The sequence below is a fragment of the Coptis chinensis genome, chromosome 4 (assembly GCF_015680905.1).
Source record: "Coptis chinensis isolate HL-2020 chromosome 4, ASM1568090v1, whole genome shotgun sequence".
Taxonomy (NCBI): domain Eukaryota; kingdom Viridiplantae; phylum Streptophyta; class Magnoliopsida; order Ranunculales; family Ranunculaceae; genus Coptis; species Coptis chinensis.
The window spans coordinates 31,882,594-31,904,238 of record NC_141459.1 but is presented as its reverse complement, the minus strand read 5'-3'; the positions used below and the strand labels follow the sequence as shown (position 1 = coordinate 31,904,238).

General features: G+C 39.7%; 1 pseudogene; it reads left to right on the top strand.

Moving 5' to 3' along the window:
- The first annotated feature begins 21,155 nt into the window (after positions 1–21,155).
- LOC147503213 (small nucleolar RNA R71) lies at positions 21,156–21,249 on the top strand (annotated as a pseudogene).
- The last annotated feature ends 396 nt before the right edge of the window (positions 21,250–21,645 follow it).

Below are 21,645 nucleotides of genomic sequence, written 5' to 3'. Positions count from 1 at the left end.
AAATTCCAAATACAGGTGGATAGGGTAAAATACAATGCTAAACAAATAATACCACCCCCAAACAAGTCGGGAAGGTGGGATTCATGAAAAATAGATAGCATGCTCGGACAAAAATTAAACTAACTTGAAATTTAAATAACAACCAAATACATAATCTAATATTAACTACTTAACTAAACAACTGGGAATCAAATTCTACAAAAAACAGGGAAATTTCCTAAAACAACAATAATCCAATCAACAACTAGCCACGAGATGAGGATGGCCCAGAGCCATCCATCCTAAGTCGATGACGCTTATGCCTACCAGAGTCAGTAGAAGAAGAACCTTCATGAGGTGGAAGGCATCGTAGAACTTCTACTTGAAATGTGCACTGTTGTTCCATAAAGACATCCATGGCTTCCTAACGCTCCGTATTAGTTAGATCGAGAGTCTCCATGTTATCCTAAATATCCTGGTGACTATCACTGAGCAACTGAACATTTTGCTGCAGCTTAACTTGGTTACTGAGAATGGTACCTTGCCGAGTCTGGATAGCTTCACAGAGGTCACTCAGAGAATGTTGGCCTGTACGAATCATCTCATACTCGGTATGGAGAGTCTGCAGGCCACGATGAAGTAATGAGATGCGCTCTATATCCGTAGTAGCTCTTTCCAAAGCATCTACATCAAAACATGTCGTGTCGTCCTCATCTTCCTTATCTGATACCATCTCAGCACCCCTAACCTCAGGCAAATGGCAATCCCTTTGAATACATTCCTGATAGATACGTGCATTTTCATTCAACTTCAAATTAATCTTACCAGTCTTCGGAACACATCCCTAATACAACATAACCTTTGTAATCAGTGTAGAGAAGGCTGCGGTCAATTTACCAACTGCTCTAATCTCATTCAACAAAAATTCAAGAATGCAAAACCCATACCTCTTTTCCTGAGGGGTCCAGAGAACGTGCAGACAACTCAAATTGATGTCACTGGCTTCCGTGGTGGCAATCACATTTCTACCAACCCACTGAGCCACAGCCAGCTAGTTTTGTCTCAGAGACGTCTGACGAACATAGTGCGAGTTTGGATTGTAAACTCCTTCTAAGACAGTCTCTGTCATCAACGAACCGATTCCACCAAACTGAGATTCCTGTATTGTGAATACGATGGGTCTTTGGTCAATGCTAGTAATCTCAGACAACACTGCTGTAGTCAATTCCTTCCGACTACCATTCACCTTCACAAAAATCCGACGACCATCAATCTCCCTCTTCTTGTAAAAATCACACACCAAATTAGTGTGATAAAAATCTTCTGGAGAATACCACAACCCTTCCCACTTCCTAATACGCATTTCGTGACCGAAAAAGGGTGAAAATTGTTGAAAAGTAAAAACTTGTTCCGGAAGAATTTTTGGGGTTTGAGGAGCCATTGGGTTTTGAATTTCAAAATTGGGGTGAATGCAAGGTGGGGGAGAGTGAATTAAACACTCGATCGAAATTTGGATAGGGGTTTTGTAGAGGTTCAGGCGCGGGTACGCTCAAGTTTAGGCTGGAGACGAGGGCGTGCGCGCTCAAGGTTTTCTGGGTTCGAGCTGTTCTTGGGTTTTTGGAGGCGGAGAGAAAAGAAAAATCACGTTTTGATTTTTTTTAAAAAAAATGGGTCACGTGACCGCGTAGGGTTAAATTCGTTTGGGCCCAAGCCCAAAACAAATCCTGTAATGCCCATCCTGTCCCTATGCCTCGTAAAACTTAAAACTAAAATTCCCGATTCGTTAACGGTCTGATTTTTGCGAACGAGCTATGAAAACGATCAGCAGAGAAAATACAATCCAATGATCTATAGAAAACTCAAATTTAACTATGGTTGACATATAAAAATATGGAAAATACTTTGGAACGCGTGAATGACATATGTTATATGATCGAAAGAAATCTAAATTCATAGATAGTGTCAACCTGAATCAAAATATGACTAAACGACATAAATAACAAGAATAGGAAGTTGAGCAATCAAGAATGGAATGAAAGACCAAACACCCCACCCCCAAACAAATTTTTGAAAACATAGTTTAGAAAATTTGTTTTAAAAATGTGGATATTTTAAAGTCAGATTCTCGAGACTTGCTAGATTACTGTTTATAGGGTTTTAATATTTTTTAATTTTTATGAATAAGGTTTAATATAAAGGAAAACAATAAAACAAATAAGACATAAATCACTCCATAGATGAAGCATGACTCAAAAACTAAGAAAATATGCAAGAGTGGAAAACGTGAATTATGCCAAACGTGGACTTAGGATCTGGTACTTACATCCACACACTCCAAAGGAGGGTCTGGTTGCCTTAATGGTGCACTCCCATAATATAAGATTGAAAAGGAGTACACCAAAGAATAAAATGAGTCTTTTATAGTCAGATACTCAAGACTTTATCTAAAACAAATATTAACATGCAGTTTACCATATATCAACAATCTAAAGAGTTGCGGGTCTGTCCATAAATAATTAACATAGACTGCAAACCCAAATATAAGTAGGCACCAAGATTTCCTACGACGTGGCGTAGTGGAATGAGAGTGAATACTGATGGATCTAGAACCAAATGTAGCATGCAATTTCTTTTTTTTTTCTCCAACAAAAGGGTGGCCAAGTGAATGATCGTGAAAATATGGATGGTTGTGGAAGATATGTGGGATATGGATAAATTTTAGAAGAAAGGAATGAAAAAAATGAGAATGTGGGTTTAGTACAAAACTCATTGGTGGCATGGGTTGGTATTATCACACATCTGAAAATGAAGATGTCAAGTGGCTCTTTTTTTGGGTATTATGTCGTTACCAAATGGGTTTAGGAAGTCATGAAGCACAGAAAAAGTAAGAGGGTCAAGTGTAAACTCAGAGTTCCTTGAAAATGTGGAGGGAGGGGAATCGAGGTGGTGGTAAATGATTGGATTTTATAAGGGATTAGCTCAGGTAGGTGATGGTCGGGTGGTGCGCTAGGTTGTTCTTGAGAGGGGGGATCATCATAGGCTCTTAGAAACTCGTTGAAATCCTCATCTAGCTTGGTCGCATCCATATAATTATGGTATTCATCTACATCTTTGAGAAAGTCATCAATCTCGTCCTAGAAGTCGAAATTATGATCTTTGTCTTCGTTCATAAGAGGAGTATCTACTAGTGTGGGGATGAAAGCGTCAGAGTCGGAACTTCTGAAGGAAAGGAATTGGTGCATCTAATTATCAGGAAATGTGTTGTCGAAATCATCTTGAGCTAAGCTCTCGATCATGCTAACTTCTCCATCGATAGTCGTATCGGGTAACTGTTACATCATTTTGAAAACATTTACCTCAATAGAAAGATGGCTAAAGGACATGGACATTGAACCATCGCGGTAGTTTATGAGCGTGTTGGTAGTTGCCAAGAAAGGACACCCTAAGATGATAGGAATAAAGTTATTAGCAACTTCTATGTCGAGGATAACGAAGTCGGCTGGATAGTAAAAATCTTGAACTTTAACCAGCACGTTTTTAACCATACCCTTAGGATACTTAATAGAACGATCAGCTAATTGCAACATCATTTTAGTTGGTTGCAGCTCTTTTAGGCCTATTTGTTTATATAGATAATAAAGGAGTAAGTTAACACTCACCCCCACCCCCACTTAGGTCTAATAAGCCTTGAGTCGTCGTGTGGGTATCCCCTAATGTGCATTGTACAGTAGGACTACCATAGTCCTTATACTTAACGATTCAATTATATTCAGATAGAGTTGGAAACTGTTCAGTTAAAAAGGCGTCTTTTGGAATGTTTGTTTTCCGCCTAGTAGTGCACAACTCTTTTAGAAACTTAGCATGTTATGGTAATTTTTTAATAGCTTCAAGAAAAGGTAGGTTTATCGTTAGATTTTTAAAAGCTTCCTTAATCTCGTCAAAATTTGTATCTTTGTTTAACATGGCTAGTATCTGTGAAAATAGTGGTTTCTCTCTATATTTAGCATATGGATCAATATGAGTTTTAACCTTGGCCGCTTTCCTCTTGGGTTGTGGTTTAACTGGTACTTCTATAGGAGTAGGATCTTCAGTTTCTATATCAGTATCTAGTAATTTTTCATTTTCAACGACCACTGGTGGTGTATTAATGGGCATAGTTACGGCGTTATCAACCACTTTGCTAGAACGGAGAGTGGTGATGGCATTTAACTCACCTACGTTTAAATTTTCATTACTAGTATTACCGGTTACTTCAAAGGCTGTATTTGGCATTTTAGGATTAGGTATAGCTTGACCTGGAAACACACCTTTTCGTTAGGCTTTCTCTTGGGTTAACTGTTGTATGGAATGATTAATGGATTGTAAAATCTGTTAGTTAGCTTGCATGTAGGCTTCAAAACGATCTGGTTGTGAAGGTGAAGTGGCCACTGGTAGTGTGACTAGAACTATCTCACGTTGATTATTAACGGGTGGGTTGTGATAGTTATTATTAACCGGTACGATACCTCTATTGTTATTATTATAATTTTTGTAATTATTATAATTACCTTATTCTTGTCCTTGTCTTGGTAGAGCTTGGTTGTAATTGTTTGATGGCCTAATATTTTGATTATTAACCCCAGAGGTGTAACTTATTGATTATTTCGCCAATCGTAGTTAGGGTTTTGTCTCCAAGGTGCGTTAGTTTCGCTATTTATGGAGCAAACATTACCCGGCTGTGATGGTGGTTGTGATAGTTGTTCAGAGACAAGAGGACAATAGGAGTCAGTATGCTCAAGGCTGTAACAAAAATTACATGGAAGAGAGTTGATGTTCATGACAGGAGTAGGCTTATGTTGAATAGAAATGGCTTCTACCTTTTTTGTGAGGGATTCGATTAGAGTTATAAGCTTGGGATCAGATTTAACCTTAAACATACTGGCAACCTTAACTGTGGAAGAAGAATTAGCGGAGCGGGGGATGTCATTACCCCCCAGTTATTATTATGCTTAGATTGATCTTCTAAAAACCTATAAACCTCTGAGGCCATTTATGATGATGTAAGGAAACTATAAACTTATAAACCTATAAACCTCTGATCTTCAAAGGAAACTACCCCTAGTCATTATATCAAGAACCTCTTTATGATGATGTAAAAGCCCTTTGAAAAAGGCACGAACAAGCGTGTCTTTCGCAAGGTTATGATGTGGACACTCGATGAGAAGATCAGTGGAACGATTCCAGGACTCTGAAAAAGATTCATGAGGATTCTGGCAGAAGAAATGAATCTTTTGAAGCATTTCATCTGTCTTCAGTGGTGGGTAAAATTGTTCCATGAACAATTGAATAAGTTTGGCCCATGAGTCCACATAATTAGGCATTTGGGCAGTTAACCAAGATGTCACCTTATCAGTTAGGGTGAAAGGAAACACCATTAGTTTAATTTGTTCTGAACATATGGTAGGATGATGAAATGTAGTAAGAACTTGTTTTATTATACGCATATGCTGATAAAGCTTCTCGTGGTCTCACCCATGAAAAAACCGGTAACAAATTAAATATATTCGGGGGAATTCGAAAATCCCCCACTGGGTCTGCAAGAACGATGCATGACTTAGGGCTACCATTTAGGGCTTTGTAAAAATCAGAGAGAGGAGTCTCTGTTTCTTCAGCCATTGATGCAAGTGTAGTGTATGATATTCTAGATAGGCGTGTGCGTTGATGTTTACGATAGATAATTTTAGATGGTTTACTCTTACCAGACCTTAATCTCATGCAAGGCTAAGGCCAATATCAATAAAAAAAAACCACTAGCAGCAGTCAAACAACAACCTGATATACTAGAATTAAACTCCTCTAACAGTAGAGACGAGGAGTGAAAGAAGGAGTACCGGAATGCCACCTTGCTATGCGTATGAATAACGTCTTTGATACGGGATCTCAGTGTATTGAAGAAGTTCGGAACACTGAATAGTCAAAATAACTTGAACAAAATGAGAGCCTGTGACTATCCTGTGAAAATCGGGCTTTTCAGAAGGGGCGCGGGCGCGCTTAAGGTATTGTTCGAAAAAAAAAATTCCAGTAACAAGAGGGTGGGCGCGCTCAAGGTACTATTTCGAAAAAAAAATTCTGAAAAAACAACAACCACAGTTAGAACCAAACAATTGGGTGGGTGGGTGAAATGGGATATTGGTAGATTGAAAGCACAACGAGAAAGTAATCTAACAAAACTAAGATGGCAGCGGCGCCATTTGATAAATGTAAAAACTAGCTTTTACTCCTACTTAACTAATTAAACTCGGTAGAAGTAAAAACATGAATTTAAGCTATTAGTTGTTTATCAAAGTTCTACTCTCGATTATCTTATAATAAAAGGAAGTCAGAATTCATTCCACTCCTAGTTTCTTAGACGTAATAATTTCTCTAAATTAAACAATCCTACAATATCAATGAGAGCAATAATTGAATTATACTAATATGGTGAAATTAACTAATTTAGATATTCTAACTTATACTATGGCAATTTAATACTAAGAAGTGAATAAGAAGAAGAGTATTAGAGGGATTTGATTCCACCTTGATTAATTCTTAATATGCTAGTATAGATTTGTTGTAATCCTAATCTTTCTGTTTTCACATAAAGTTTAGGTCTTTTTAATCCCTAATTATTCATGGAAATCTCTACCAACTAATAATTAGCATGTGAGGCAATTTAAACCCATTCTCATTGTAGGGGAAATTCCGAGTATCCCCTGATCTTCCTCTGTGCCTTGTGATCTTGAAGCCTCTACTGAATAGAGAAGGGATGAGATGATGGTGAGTTCAGGGTTGAATCGTCTGACGGCTGCCTACGTATCTCCTTTGTTCTTAAGGAGAATCAAACCCTTTTTTGCGTAGTTCCTAAGAGCGAATCCCTATGGTTTATATAGGAAGAGCTACGAGAGTATTAGGGTTAGGGCTGTCCTTATCGCTTCTGAGTTCCCTTCCATCTTTAGACTTTGCCTTCCTATTAGGATTCCTCTTCTTATGGAAGTATAAATCTAGACCATATCCTATGAGAGGTAAGTTTCCTTGTTGATCATAATGTCCCATCGTGTATGGGAGGATTATATCTAAAAGGTAACTCTTCAGATATGTCATCAGGATTCCTTCCTTATCATCATAGATCGCCATTTTCAGTTTCCTTATGTTAAGGAACTGTTTATATCAGTTCCTAACGACTTGGAGAGTTGTTATATTTAGAGGCGGTCAGCCACGTGCCTAGCACATGTCTACTAAACACTCGTGCTAAGCACGAGATCACTTATTCACGAAACTAATCCAATGGTCCTCATCTCATTTTGGACATCTATAGTCTTAGGTTATTTCCCATACACATGTCATCTGTTTAATGACGGAAATCCCCCTATAGATTCCCCCTCTCATGCCATCTAGCATGTGGGTGCTTTAAGCGACACTGCTTTTGGCGCGAGAATCTTTTTCCAAACTGTTACTAGAATTGCTGATGTATCCAACTAATTAAGGCTATAAAAAGACGTCTCGAACAGACACGCTGTTTCCTGAAAAAGGTAATAATGGCAGTTTTATCCCGAAAAGACGCGATGCTTGTGCTAATCGTAACCGTCCATCTTATCTGTATATAAAAAGATCTGGTGAGAGAATTCTCATTATCTCTTCTGCTACTTTTTTTCTGCATACTGAACCTTTTGATCTCCCATTAGTTTTTAACCAAAACTTGAAACTTTCTCTCTTTTCTGATCATGAATCCCAACTGGTCACTTGTAAACTTCAAAAATCTTTCCTCCCAAGAACTAATCCCAGAGAAATTTCACATCCTAGAGAATATCGGCCTGAAGTGGGGGATGTTATTTGATAAGTTGGCCTATAAAGAAGTGGCACTCATCACCATTGGTCAGCTTAGGGCCGGACTCACTCTTCCTCTTCACCCATTGCTGAGAGAGTGTCTGATTCACTTCAATCTTGCTTTTGGTCAGGCAGCACCCTTGTTTTACAGAATTGTCATGTATTCTACCCTTCTTGCCAAGAGGCATGGATTCACTTTGAACCGTTGGGTGTTTGGTTACTTTTATGAGGTTTGGCGTATTCGGGACCAGTCATAATATTATCTCATGACTAGAGACAAGAACTCTCCGATTGTCTTTTTTGAGGGGAAGCAGAGTGGCGAAGGCTGAGCTGATTACCACCTTCGTGTGCTGGGTGATGCATGGGATGTTTGTCCTTCTGATGCTGATGGTGAGCCAATGGGGATTCCTGTTCCCAGAAAACACACCCATGCTCCAACTAGTAAGTCTTCTTACTCATAAACTTTATAATTTGATATAAGAGTCTTTCGCTTGAATTTCTTTGCTATTGTTCCTTAGATGACTTTTCCTCTTGGAATCAACTAACTGCAACTGATGCTGTCATGGTGGACTTCATCAAGATGATCCCCAAGGAATAGAGGATGTCTTGGGTGATAGTTCCTGATCGCACCCGTCTTTTGGAGTATTTCAACATGTCTACTGAAGAACTGCTACAACTTGTCCTTGGTTTTCCCCTTTCGGGATAAACACTATGAATTCTGGGTGCACAACACTCCCTCCTCCTGTAGATCAGGATGCTGGACTTCTTCCTCCCCCCGTTCAGTATGACTCCTCTTTGATTACTAGAATAAGAGGAAACCGCAAGGAGAAGAGTTCTGGGGCAGTTTCCAGTGATGCTGCGACATCGGGTTCAGTTCAGGAGTCTACTGTCAGTGATGATTGTGTGATCACTGGCAGGAGGGGCTCTGAACTGCCTCATGAATTGCTAACGGCCAGCAAATTTAAAAGGGAAGTGCGTGCATCCAACCGTTCTAGATTGAATAGATCTGATATTGTTTCTACTTTTGAATTTGCCCCCTCTAGTAAGAAAATGAAATTTCGTCCTCTCACCGTAAATGAAGAAACACTTTTCAAGGTCCCTGCTAGTATTCCCCCACCTGTTAAGTCTTGTAAGAATGTAGCTGTACCCCTATCAGTTCCAGATCCTCCTGCACATTCTGAATAAACTGGTGATAATATCCCTCTGACTGTTGACCCTTCCCTCCCTAGTAATCGTAAGGGGAAGGGTATTACTAAAACAACCACCGTAACTATCGCTCTCCCTCCTCCTCAATTTGGTGATAGGAGGAGGGGGAGTGATGACATCCCCTTCTCGCCTCGATCTCCGGATTCCCCTGAAAAGGAGATGATCCTAGAGATGAGGCATTAGGGACGAACTGATGAACTTCCTGTTACCAACAAGCATTATGTAAATGGTGTTCACATTGCGTTTGGAGTTCTGGAAGCTACGCAACTTCTTGTTGACAAGGCTGAGGCCAGCATGGTTGGGAGCCTGGACCTGTCCTTTCGTCGATCTGCTGTTCATCTTGCTAAGGTAAAACTTTCCCTCTCTGTTTAATGTTCTATTTCTCTCATTGTGTCACTTACGCACTCTGCATCCTTTTCCAATTAGTGAATGACTTTTTAGCCATGAAAGAGCCTATCTTTGCGGCCTCAACCGGTACATCCACTGATGGCATGGCTACTGGCGAGCTGATCTGGGCCAAAGAGGCTGCTAAGAAAAGAGTTGAGGAGCTGCAGATCCAGGTTGAACAACTCTTGGCCAGAGAGAGGAAATCTGATACTGGTTTCAAAAACATGAAAGATATGATCTCCAACCTTCGGGGCTCTCTAGAAAAAGCCCAGAAAGGAGCTGCTGATGCTGCTACTTGGAAGGTGAAGTTCTTGGAACTGCGCTCCAATTTCACCACCCTGCAAGCAAAGCATGACTAGGTCCAAGGGGAATTTCACCATAGGAACACCGAGATAAGAACCTTTGGTCAAGTCATTGCTCATGCAAATGAGGTCATGTCAGGTTATGAGAGAGCTCTGAAAGAGAAACGTCTTCGTTCTGGTAAGAAGGCTGATAACCTCCTGGATAAGATCTCCGAGTTCTATTCCAAGGTAGTACAGGAGGTGAAGAAGAGATCAGCTGAAAATGCCATTTGTTTTGCTCTGAGAGTACTGGATGTTTCTGAAGAGTCCTTCAATGCGGCCAAACAAGTAAAGTTCGAGGAGGCAATTGAGGCTACTGGGTACGTTTCTAAGCTGGATGATCAAGGGCAGGTAACCAACCCTTTTGTCTTGTTTCCTTACCTGGACACCAGTATCTCTTCTCTATTCAATGTTCGGTTTCTCTCATTGTGTTACTTAGACATCCTATATTCTTTTCCAGTTAGTGAATAACTTTTTGGCCATGAAAGAACCCATCTTTGCGGCCTCTGCCGATACATCCACTGATGCCATAACTACCAGTGAGCTGATCTGGGCAAAAGAGGCTGCTGAGAAGAGAACTGAGGAGCTGCAGATCTAGGTTGACCAGCTCTTGGCAAGAGAGAAGAAATTTGATACTGGCTTCAAGAATATGAGAAACACTATCTCTGACCTTCGGAGCTCTCTAGAGAAAGCCCAAAAAGGAGCTGCTGACACTGCCACTTGGAAAGTAAAGTTCTTCGAACTATGCACCCACTTCACCACCCTGCCGGCAAAACATGACCAGGTCCAAAGGGGACTTCACCGTAGGAACATCGAGATGAGGACCCTTGATCAAGCCATTGCCCATGCAAATGAGGTCATGTCAGGCTATGAAAGGGCTCTAAAACAGAAACGTCTTCACTCTGATAAGAAGGCTAGTGACCCCTTAGCGGAGACCTCTGAGTTATATTCTCAAGTGGTGAAGAAGGTGAAGAAGAGGTAAGCTAAAAGTGCCATTCACTTTGCTCTGAGAGTGCTTGATGTTTCTGAAGAGTCATTCGACGTAACCAAACAAGTTAAGTTTGAGGAGGCGATTGAGGCTACTGGATATGTCTCACATTTGGATGATCAAGGACGAGTGACCAACCCTTTCATCTTGTTTCCTGATGTAGACACCAGTATCTCAGCTATCGAGGAAGAACTTATGAAGAAGACACCGATGATGACATGCCTCCAGTTCAACTTCCATTTCTGCCAGTTCCAGTTTCAGGTGAGTGTTCTATTCAGCCTTCAACCGTTCCAGCTAATCCAACCACAAAGTCTATTCTTAAGAGTGAAACAAGAGTTTCTGATGATGGTGTAGCAGCAAGCACTGATGGTGAACCAAAGTTTGATTCTACCCCTGCTTCATAGCCCTTTCAGTTGATGATTCATATAAACAATTATTTTTAAACAATTATTCTATGGGTCTGTAATATTGAGCTATGTAGCTTACATACAATTTACTCACTGAGCTCTGCAGCTCATTTATTTTATGCATGCATGCTGATAAAACATAAAATTGAATAGTTTACCTACGAAATGAACGATGAAACTCAAAACGTAAGTAAACTAAAACTATCTTATGCTGCCTATGTTTATCAAAGATTCTACTCTCAATCCTATGAGATATAGTGGAGTAGAGTGATTCGTTCCACTCCTAGTCCTTCCGCATGTTAATGTTCTCTTCGTATAAGTACTCTTACTCTAAAGTCTAATGAGAGATTTACAAAGTGGCAACTAGACTACGATGCAACTACCCACAAGATGCAACTAGTCGACTATTAGAACAACTATGGGAATGCTACGTTGATTCTATGATAAGGAGTTAGAGGGGGATTGATTCCACCTTAACTCGACTTAATCCTACTAACGGAATGGAATCGTCAGAATCCGAATTGAATCGCCGCTAGAGAACAATATGGTTATTCCTAATCCCTAATTACACATGGCATTCTTACCAATTCATAACTAGGATGTGAACGATTAAACCCATTCTCATGGTGAACTAATCGCTTCTAGAGTGGAAAAGGAAATTATGCGACGACTTTACGATAATCGAATCAAGCTTTCATCAAGGCTTCTCAACCCCTCTAATGGAGGTTTAGCCGAGAATCATTACTAATCATTTCGATTAAATTAAAACTAAACATAATATAAAGAATTGAAATTTACTAATCTAAATTAAACAATAATTAAAATCTAATTAATAACTAAGAATTGAATAACAAGTAATAAATGAAATCAGATCTAACACAAATGTAAATGACAAGAATCGAAATTAACAAACTAGCTATTTTATTAATCAATCTAATTAAGAATAATGATTCTAGAGTTTAATCTAAAACAAGAATTGGATTTGAAACTAAACTTAACATAAAGAATTAAATCTAGATCTAGAAGTTATTCTAATGGCTACTTTCTATTCTAAACTACTTTTATTTTCTAACCTAACTCTCTACCATTAACTATCTACCATTAACCAAGAGTGAAGCTTTGGTTTTTATACATTCAGATCCAAAAATCGTTCATGGGCTTGGAGCCATGCTTTGGGCCAGAGAATCAGGCCCAAAACCCAATTCTTTCATGCCAAAAAGGCCTCTTCAGCTACAGTTGGCTTCAACAGACTTTTCGTCCACTTCTTCTCCTCTGATTGGGTCAAGTCTTGGACCATTGGAAAGCTCTTTCCGAGCCGGTCGTTTTGACATAAGGTAGGCCCAATTCCGAGGTCTGAGTCTAAAGATACAGCCTTCGGAAGTTCTGCTGACTTTGTGTGTTGTTTCTGCCCGCGTCGACTTTTCAGCTTTTGACCGGGCTTTAGAAAGGCTTTGTATTCTTCAATCTTGGCCTTTAATAACAGAACTCCTTGGCAACCGACCTTTGCTTCTTTATCTAGCTAAAGTGGCACATTTCTGCACATAATGGACTTTGAAGCCTGAAATGCATAAAAACACGTAATCAGTGTTAACTTTTAATTATTACTCACATAATTGGTCTAAAAGTATGATCATTCTGGGTTAAAACTACAGTTTTGGGCTCTTATCAAACCACCCCCAAACAGCATTTTGCTTGTCCTCAAGCAAAGATGAGAAATTAGAATAAGTGACTAAAAATGGAGTTCTAACTACTCTCGTTTCGCTGAGTGCGATTGCATTGACCATATGCAACAAGGCCTTAAACCACTAGGAATTCCCTAGTGGACGAGTTATAGCCTCGTGAGAGTTTTCCAGATGAAGGTACTCACAAACTTCATCTATACTACAACGACTAAGAAATAAAACTATTGTTTCCTTATTCATGCCCTAAATTAACTATTCCTCTCACTAGCAATGCATATAGAGTAATCAAGTCGAAACCTAAGCTAATATATGCATAATAATCAATCATCTACAATAAACATATATACAATGAGTAATACTATGAAATGCCTAGCAGGTTTGTTTCGAAACTTCGGGATAAGCGTCCTTAAGTAGGTTATCACAATAATAGTCAAGATACAACACTCGATTTTTCCACTCAAGTTCAATTACTCCGATTAATGCGGTGGGCACACTTTACCCTACAATCTCAATGACAACAAGGAAGCCGGAGTCGATCAAACACATCTGCCACTTACTATCACACTAACCTATTCCTAATTGAGCTAGAGGTCTTTATTAGGTGTTACGGGGATTAGGAGATGGGTTAAGAAGGAAAGAAATGGATATTCAAAAAGGACAAGTCTGAGATAATAGAGTTTCATATTATGTAACTTAGAGAAAACATTGTTATTTTCTTTTGCTTCTATACTTTGTTTCCATCCTTAGCCATATTTTTTTTCTTTTTCTTTTCTTTGGCTTTTGACTCCCTTTTATTCTATTTTTAGAGTTTTTATTTTATTTCTATTTTTATTTTTATTTTTCTTTTCTTTGGATGGAAACTTCTTTTCTTTATTTTCTGAAGCAATTAACTAACTTTTGTTTACACAGGTTTTTCTCTTCTTCTTTCTTCCTCATTCTATTCTCAGACTTATCTAAATTGGGTAGGTTGATTTTTTTTTTTTATTTTTTATTTATTTTTTATTTTGTTTTGTTTTGTAATAGGGTAAAGGATTTGTGGTTTATGAAAGGCTAAAGAAAGGCTCAGAGGGGCGACTAGCGGAAAATAATTCATAGGTTTGAATTTCTGGCTATATCGATCCAAAGAGGGCCTAAATTCTCGCTTAGGATATGGCATAGTGATCAAGCAAGTGGACGTGTGATTTCTCTATCCGGATTTTACTTCTCCCTTGTGTCATTTCTCAAATGTTTCGCTCATGTAAGGCTTTAGGCTATATTCTCACAGGATTTGTAGAATAAGTACTCAAGCCTAGATTTCAGAAATTTACTGCTAACAATCATCGATACTCATGTAATATATTTATAGATAGATGCAAAGATTATTACCTACATATTAACCTAAGTTTCTAAAAATTATTCTGATGCAAAAGCTACGTGAGATTTCTAGATTGTTAAGAGCATAGAGAAAGAAAACAATACCAATATTCCTAAGTGTATAGCATAACTTATTTATTTATATTTTTGAATTTTTGAAATTTTAACTAGAAACAAATGCATATTATACATATCTATATCCTAACAGATGCCTTAATTACACGTGTTTCTATGCCCCCCCCCCAAACAAGAAGCATGCTTTGTCCTCAAAGTATTTTAAATAAAGAGGGTAGGAAAAATACCATTGAAACGTGTGAAATTCAAGAACATCTGCAAAATAAAGTTAGAACGTACTAAAATAGGAAATAAAAACTAACGCAACTCTATACGATTTCTACCCATTATGGGGTTAACAAGAATGAAATTGCTTGGGACATAAGCAGACACTAACTAGAATGAAAACTTACCTTATCTCCCGCATTACTCATCATCTTCCTCATCCTATTCTTCCATAAAGAAGTGAGGTTCCTTTGCGTCCTGCCATGCCATGATAATTTGCCAGGCTTCCCGCCATTTATCATCTACTATTGCTAACCTATTAAGAGCCACTTTATCCGACGGGTGTAGGGTGCAACCCGATGAGGTTGTATCCTCCACCCTTGCCAAGTCATTACGCACGGAAGGATCGAATAATACTATTGGTGGGTCGTTGATTAATCGGCGTAATCCAATCCGTGAAACGTGTACAAAAAATAGGAAAGAAACATAGCATAATACGGAAAATCAGAACATGCATAAGAAGGTACTTATGCCTCATGCTATGGGATCGAGCTAAACTAGACATCAAGGTTCGGGGAAGGTCATGAAACATACATCCCGTGGCTAAAGCAAGGAAAACGCTGCAAGTGGCATCATTCACAGAAGAAAAACGCCATTCCCCTAAAATGTTTAGCATGATCCAAAACATAACAGTTCCTATGTTCATGGACAGGCTACCAAAGGCGACGTTATATTCCCCTTGGTCCTCGATACGGAAAATGCCTGCCCCATAGGACTCATGCAAAAACTCATAAGTGTAGACATACATATTATCTACCCAATAGCACCATGGGTTTTGTATTTCAGCGGGCATAGCAAGTCCAAGAACAAATGCTAGCAAGAACCATAAGCGGCTCCCAGCCAACGTATGTGATCGCTTCGCGAAACCAAGCACCATAAGTAGTGCTTTGGAACAAATCTTCGAAAGACTGTTCCGGTATCAATGTTGGAGATGTCATCTCAAAATTACACTATGGAATAGCTGCGAATGATCCGGAAACTACCCGCAGAAAACTGGAATTTTTCTGGTCCACGGAAGTCAGGGCGCGAGTGCGCTCTAAAGCTTTGGAATTCTAGTGTTTGAGCGTGGGTCGTGCTCACCTTGGGCACGAGTGCGCTCTGACAAAAAAACTGAAAAAAAATTGCAGAGCGTGAGTGCGCTCGGAGTTGCTGAAACTCGAAAAATGAGACGAAACGTGGGAATCGTGGGAGTGAAAGGTGAGTGATGGAAGTTAGGTGTAGTGTGAGTTGTGAGTGTAGAATGTATGAAGTTTATATAGGTTTTAAGTTGGTAAAATGGATCGGGAAGTTGCCAAAAGGTTTTTACGGCAGTTTCCGGAAATACCAAAATTTCCAAACCCGAAAACGGAAACAACTCATTTTCTTGATTCTAAAACAAACCTAGTATCTTTTAGGTTGAATTTATGATAGAATCTACCTATTTAATCGAGATTTCATCCTACAATGATACTTATTCATAGATATGCCTAAACGGCCATATTTTCACCTTGACTCCGCAATAAATTCTAAGACGAGGGTCATATAAAAATCATGCTGGAATAGATAAAACCACCCCCAAACAATTTGGGAAGGTGGGATCAATATTAAACAACCACGCATAATGAAAATAACCGCGTTATATTAAAATTTTCATTCGAAGTACATTTCACTACAAAATTCAAATTACGGAAATTAAAACTTACATGAAAATAAATGACAATAATGAAACTACAAATAAAAATAGAAACATCAAACAATACTATCCCTAACCACTCCGGTACTGGTAGCGGAGGGCACACGGTCCGGAGATGGCTCCTGAGCTCCCGATGGGTCGGCACCATTCATCCTTCGGCGACGACGCTTGTGCCTCGATGGTGTGTCCTTAGAAGGAGAATCCCCGTGAGGTGGGAATCGTGCAAGCATGTATGTCCGGAACTGGCGCTGAGCTTCTAGCTCGGCCCTCATCTGTTCCCACCTCTCATCCTCTCTCTGGGTACGGATCTCGGTTATGATGGATAGTTGCCTGTCGAGTCCGGAGGTCTTCGCAGATAGTGTTGAGCTTAACGATGCCACGATGAATTACGGCCATGCGTTACGATCCCGACCAACACCTCTCCGGGCATCCGCATCAAAACAAGTCAAGTCCTCCTCATCCTCCGAGGCATTCTCGATTTTCCCCATCCTCCTCGTCTTCTTCTATATCTTCACCAACCTCCAAACTCGTTGGACACACTCCTTATAGATCGCGAGAGTTTCGTTGTAGGGGTGATGTAAGACCTATCGACGCCTTTGCTGCTCTCAACTTCAAAGATGATCTTGGGATTTATCAACACGGGGAGAGGTGCAAATGACTTCCCTACTCCCCTAATCATGCTAAGCAAAAATTCCAAGATACGTAACTTCGTACTTCTGCTCCTGGAGTATCCATAAGATGTGGAGGCAGTTCAGGCCGATGTCGCTGACCTTCTCCTTCCCCAGGACGTTCCGACCAATCCACTGAGCTGCAGCCAGCTGGTTGGTTCTAAGGGATGCCTGACGAACACAATGTGATCTCGCATTGTAGTTCCCTTCGGTAACTGTCACGTTCATCAATGGCTCTACCCCATTATATTGGGACTGTTGTAACATGACATCCAGATAGATTCTAGGCGGAATGCCTAGAATCTCCGCCAACAACCCAGTAGTTACTTCCTTTCTCCTTTTCGCCACCATAACAAAAATCCTAGTCCCCTCCAACTCCCTCGTATTGTAGAACCGTCGGACTAAGTCTTCGTGGTAATAGGCTTCAGTCGAGTACCACAAACTATTTCAGTCTCTACTGATCATTTCGTCACCGTAAAACGGCGCGAAGTGGTCGCCAGTAAAAGCTTGCTCCGGCAAAATTCGGCGATGTTGAGCCATTGGAAGTTTGAATACGGTTTGAGGTTTGTAGAAGGTAGAGGGAAGCAATGAGGGACACCTCACTAAAAAGAACGATGGTAGTGGTGGTGTGGTGGCGGCGGCAGCACCGATTTTTTTTTTTTTATTTTGATTTTCCGGTGGTTTTTGTTGATGTAAATTGGTGGAGGTTGTGGGGCGGCGCGGTTGGAGTAGATTTGGGTTGGGTCTTGGATTGTGGGCATGGGTTAATTCGGTTTTATTTTTAATTTATTTTTTTGGTCGGGTTTGAAGCTTTGTTAATGGCGGTTTGTGGAAAAAAAAATGATGAACTGATGGTGAAGGTAAGGGCTCTAAAAGTCTTGCCGGTGGGCGGGTTGGGTTGGGCTGCCCAAATCGAAATTTGTGAATTTTTCGATTTTTTCGTGAAACTTCAAATCAAAATTGCCGCTTCGTTACCGATCTGATTTTTACGAATGAGATATGGAAATGATCAGGAGAGAATTTCCAATCCAATGATCCATAAAACACTCTATTCCGACCGTGGATGACATATAAAATAGTGGAAAATGCCTCGAAGTGCGTGCGACGACGTTATATTAACGACCGATCTCTAAATTCAAGATTATGTCAACCCGATCGTAATACAATTAAACGCCTAAGCAACTGTAATGGGACATAAACATTCTAGGATCGGAACACGAACACCCACCCCCAAACAAATTTTTTTACAACGGCTTAGAAAATTTGTTTTAGCGATGGTCTTTTAAAGTCGATTCCTCGAGACTTCCTAGATTACTTTATTCTTTATTATATATATATATATATATATATATATATATATATATATATAATATATATATATATATATATACTTTGTAAAAAGAAAAACAATAAGCAAGAAAGACATAATTCACCCCATAGAGAAACATGACTCAAAAATTCGAGAAAAACATGCAAGAGTGGAAAACGTGAATTATGTTAATCGTGGACTTAGGATCCAGTACTTACAGCCACACACTCCGTAGGGAGGGCCCGGTTACCTTAATGGTGCACTCACCAATATATGGAAATGAAAGGAAATGCACCAAACACAAAAGTTGAGTCGCTTATAGTCGGATACTCGAGACTTTATCTAAACATATGCATGAATATGTAGTTTATCATATATCAACAGCCGAAATAGTTGAGAATCATTCCATAAATAAATATCATAGAAAACATATCCAAACACAATCAAGCACCAAGATTTCCTATGACGCAACCTAGTGAATTGAAAGCGAAGTTGGATAACCCTATTACGTAACCTAGCATGCACCTTTTTTTTCATTTTTGAATGAGTGGGTGTTCTAGTAAATAACTGCGGAAAAGTGAATGGTTGTGGAGAATATGGTGGATATGGATAAGTTGTAGAAGGACAGCATGTAAACAATGAGGATGTGGTTTTAGCACAAAACTCATTCATGGTGTGTGTAGGGACTGTTTCAAGTCTGAAAATGAAGGTGTCAAACGCTTTTGTCTTCTGAAGTATTTGTTTACTAGGTGGATTTAAAAAATTATGAAGCACAGAAGAAACAAAAGGATCGAGTGCAAACTCGAGATTCCTTTGAAAGGGTGGAAGGAGGGAAGTCGAGGTGGATGTTGTGGAAAATAGTTCTTGATAGGGTGAATCATGACCTGCTCTAAGAAACTCATTGAATTGCTCATCTAGATTGGTCATATCCTCGTTACTATGATAGTCCTCTACATCTTTGAGAAAGTCATCTATCTCATCCTCATCCGTAATATGTGTATCGACTAGTGTAGGGATGGAAATGTTGAGTCCGAACTTCTAAAGGAAAGAAATTTGGGCATATGATTATCGTGGAACGTGTTGTTGAAATAATCTCGAGCAAAGCTCTCGATCATGCTAACCTCTCCATCCATAGACGAATCGGGTAACTGTGTCTTTGTTTTAAAAATATTGACTTCAACAGCAAGATGGCCAAAAGACATGGACATTGAACTATCACGGCAATTAATGAGCGCATTGGCAGTTTCCGTGAAATGACGCCTAAGATGATCGGGACGAGTCGTTAATCGACTTCTGTATCGAGGATGACAAAATTAGCCGGATAGTAAAAATCCTAAACTTTTACCAGAACATTTTTGACCACACCCTTAGGATACTTAATAGACCGATCAGCTAATTGCAACGCGTCATTTTAGTGGGTTGCATCTCGTCCTAGACCTATTTGTCTATACAAATAAAACGGAGTAAGTTAACACTAGCCCCCAAGTCTAATAACGCCGTCGTCGTATAAGAATCTCCTAAGGTGCATTGTATCTCTAATTATGGTCCTTGTACTTAACAATTCCATTATGTTCAAATAGAGTTGGGAATTGTTATGTTAAAAAGGCGTCTTTTGGTATATTGGTCCTACGCCTAGTAGTACACAACTCCTTAAGAAACTTAGCATGGTGTGGTAGCTTTTTAATAGTTTCGAGGAAGGGAAGATTTATAGTTAGATTCTTGAAAACATCCCTAATCTCCTCATAATTTGTATCCCTAGTTAACACGGCTAATTTTTGTGGAAACGGTGGTTTTTGTCTATATTTAGCAATAGTATCACCGGATGTTTAACCGCGGGCTTTCTGTTTCTTAGGTTGTGTTGTAACCGGTACCTCTACTAAGGGTAGGCTCTTCAGTTTCTATTTCGGTATCTAGTAAAATAGTCGTGTAGGGGCTATCGGGTGGGGTAACTATAGGCATAGTTACTTTGTTATCAACCACTCTGCCGAATCGGAGAGTGGTGATGGCTTTTAGCTCACCTACATTTTCATATTCATTACTAGTATTATCGGTTACCTCAAAGGCTGTATTTGTTGTTTTAGGATTAGGTATTTCGCGACTGAAAACACACCTTTGGGTTGGGCTTTATCTTGAGCCAACTGTTGGGGTTAAATTATTAACGGATTGTAGAAGCTGTTGGTTAGATTGAGCCATGGTTTGGAAAAGTTTTTGGCTCACTTGTATGAAGGTGTCAAGACGATCCGGTTGTGTGGGTGTAGTAGTCACGGGTGGTGTGACTGGAACTATTCCACGTGAATTATTTATGGGTGGATTTTGATAGTTATTATTTACCGGAACGATACCTCTATTAGCATTATAATTATTATAACTACCTTGACTTTGTGCTTGACCTTGTCGAGGTTGCACTTGGTTGTTATAATTATTAAAATTATCCTGACCCTGTCCTTGTCATGGTGGAACTTGGTTAAAACTTTGTGTTGGCCTAACGTATTGATTATTGTACCTTGGAGGTGTGACGTGTTGGTTATTTCTCCAACCGAAGTTGGGATTTTGTCTCTAAGGGGCGTTAGGTTCACTATTAATTGAACAAGCCTGTTCATAGGCTATAGGACAGTGGGAGTCGGGATGCTCAGGGCTCCAACAGAAACTACATGGATTTGAATTTACGTTCATGACGGGATAGACTTTTGTTGAACGTAAATGGCCTGCCTTTTTAGTGAGTGATTCGATTAGAGTTTTAAGCTCGGGATCGTGTTTAATTTCAAACATACCGCGCCTTAATCAGTATTTGATGAACTAAGCGGAGCGGTGGATATCATCACTACCCCCTAGTTGTTATTTCGCTTAGGTTGATCCTCTAAAAATTTATAAGCCTCCGAGGCTCCTTTGCTTAAGAAACTACCCCCATTCATTATGTCTAGGACTTCTTTATGGTGGTGTAGAAGTCATTTGAAAAAGGCACGAACTAACGTGTCTTTCGCTAAGTTATGATGTGGACACTCTATAAGGAGATCGGTGAAACGATTCCAAGCCTCTGAAAATGTTTCATGAGGATTTTGTCGAAAGAAATGAATCTTGGAAAGCATCTCATCCGTCTTTAGGGGTGGGTAAAATGTTCCATAAACAAATTACAAGTTTAGCCCATGAGTCCACGCATTAGGCGCTTGGGCAATTAACCAAGACGCCTTTATCGGCTAAGGTGAAAGGGAATACCCTTAGTTTAATTTGTTCCGCACCAACCGTAGGATGGTGGAATGTTGTTAGGAGTTGTTCAATCCCACGATAAAACCGATAAGGTTTCTCATGGTCTAATCCATGAAAAACGGGTAACAAATTAAAAATTTTGGGGAATTCGAAATCCCCAATCGGGTCCGCTAGAACGATGCAAGATTTGGGGCTATCGCCAAGGCTTTGTAGAAGTCGAGAGAGGAGTCTTTTCTTCGTCGGGCATTGGTCGTGATGTGTGTGAAAT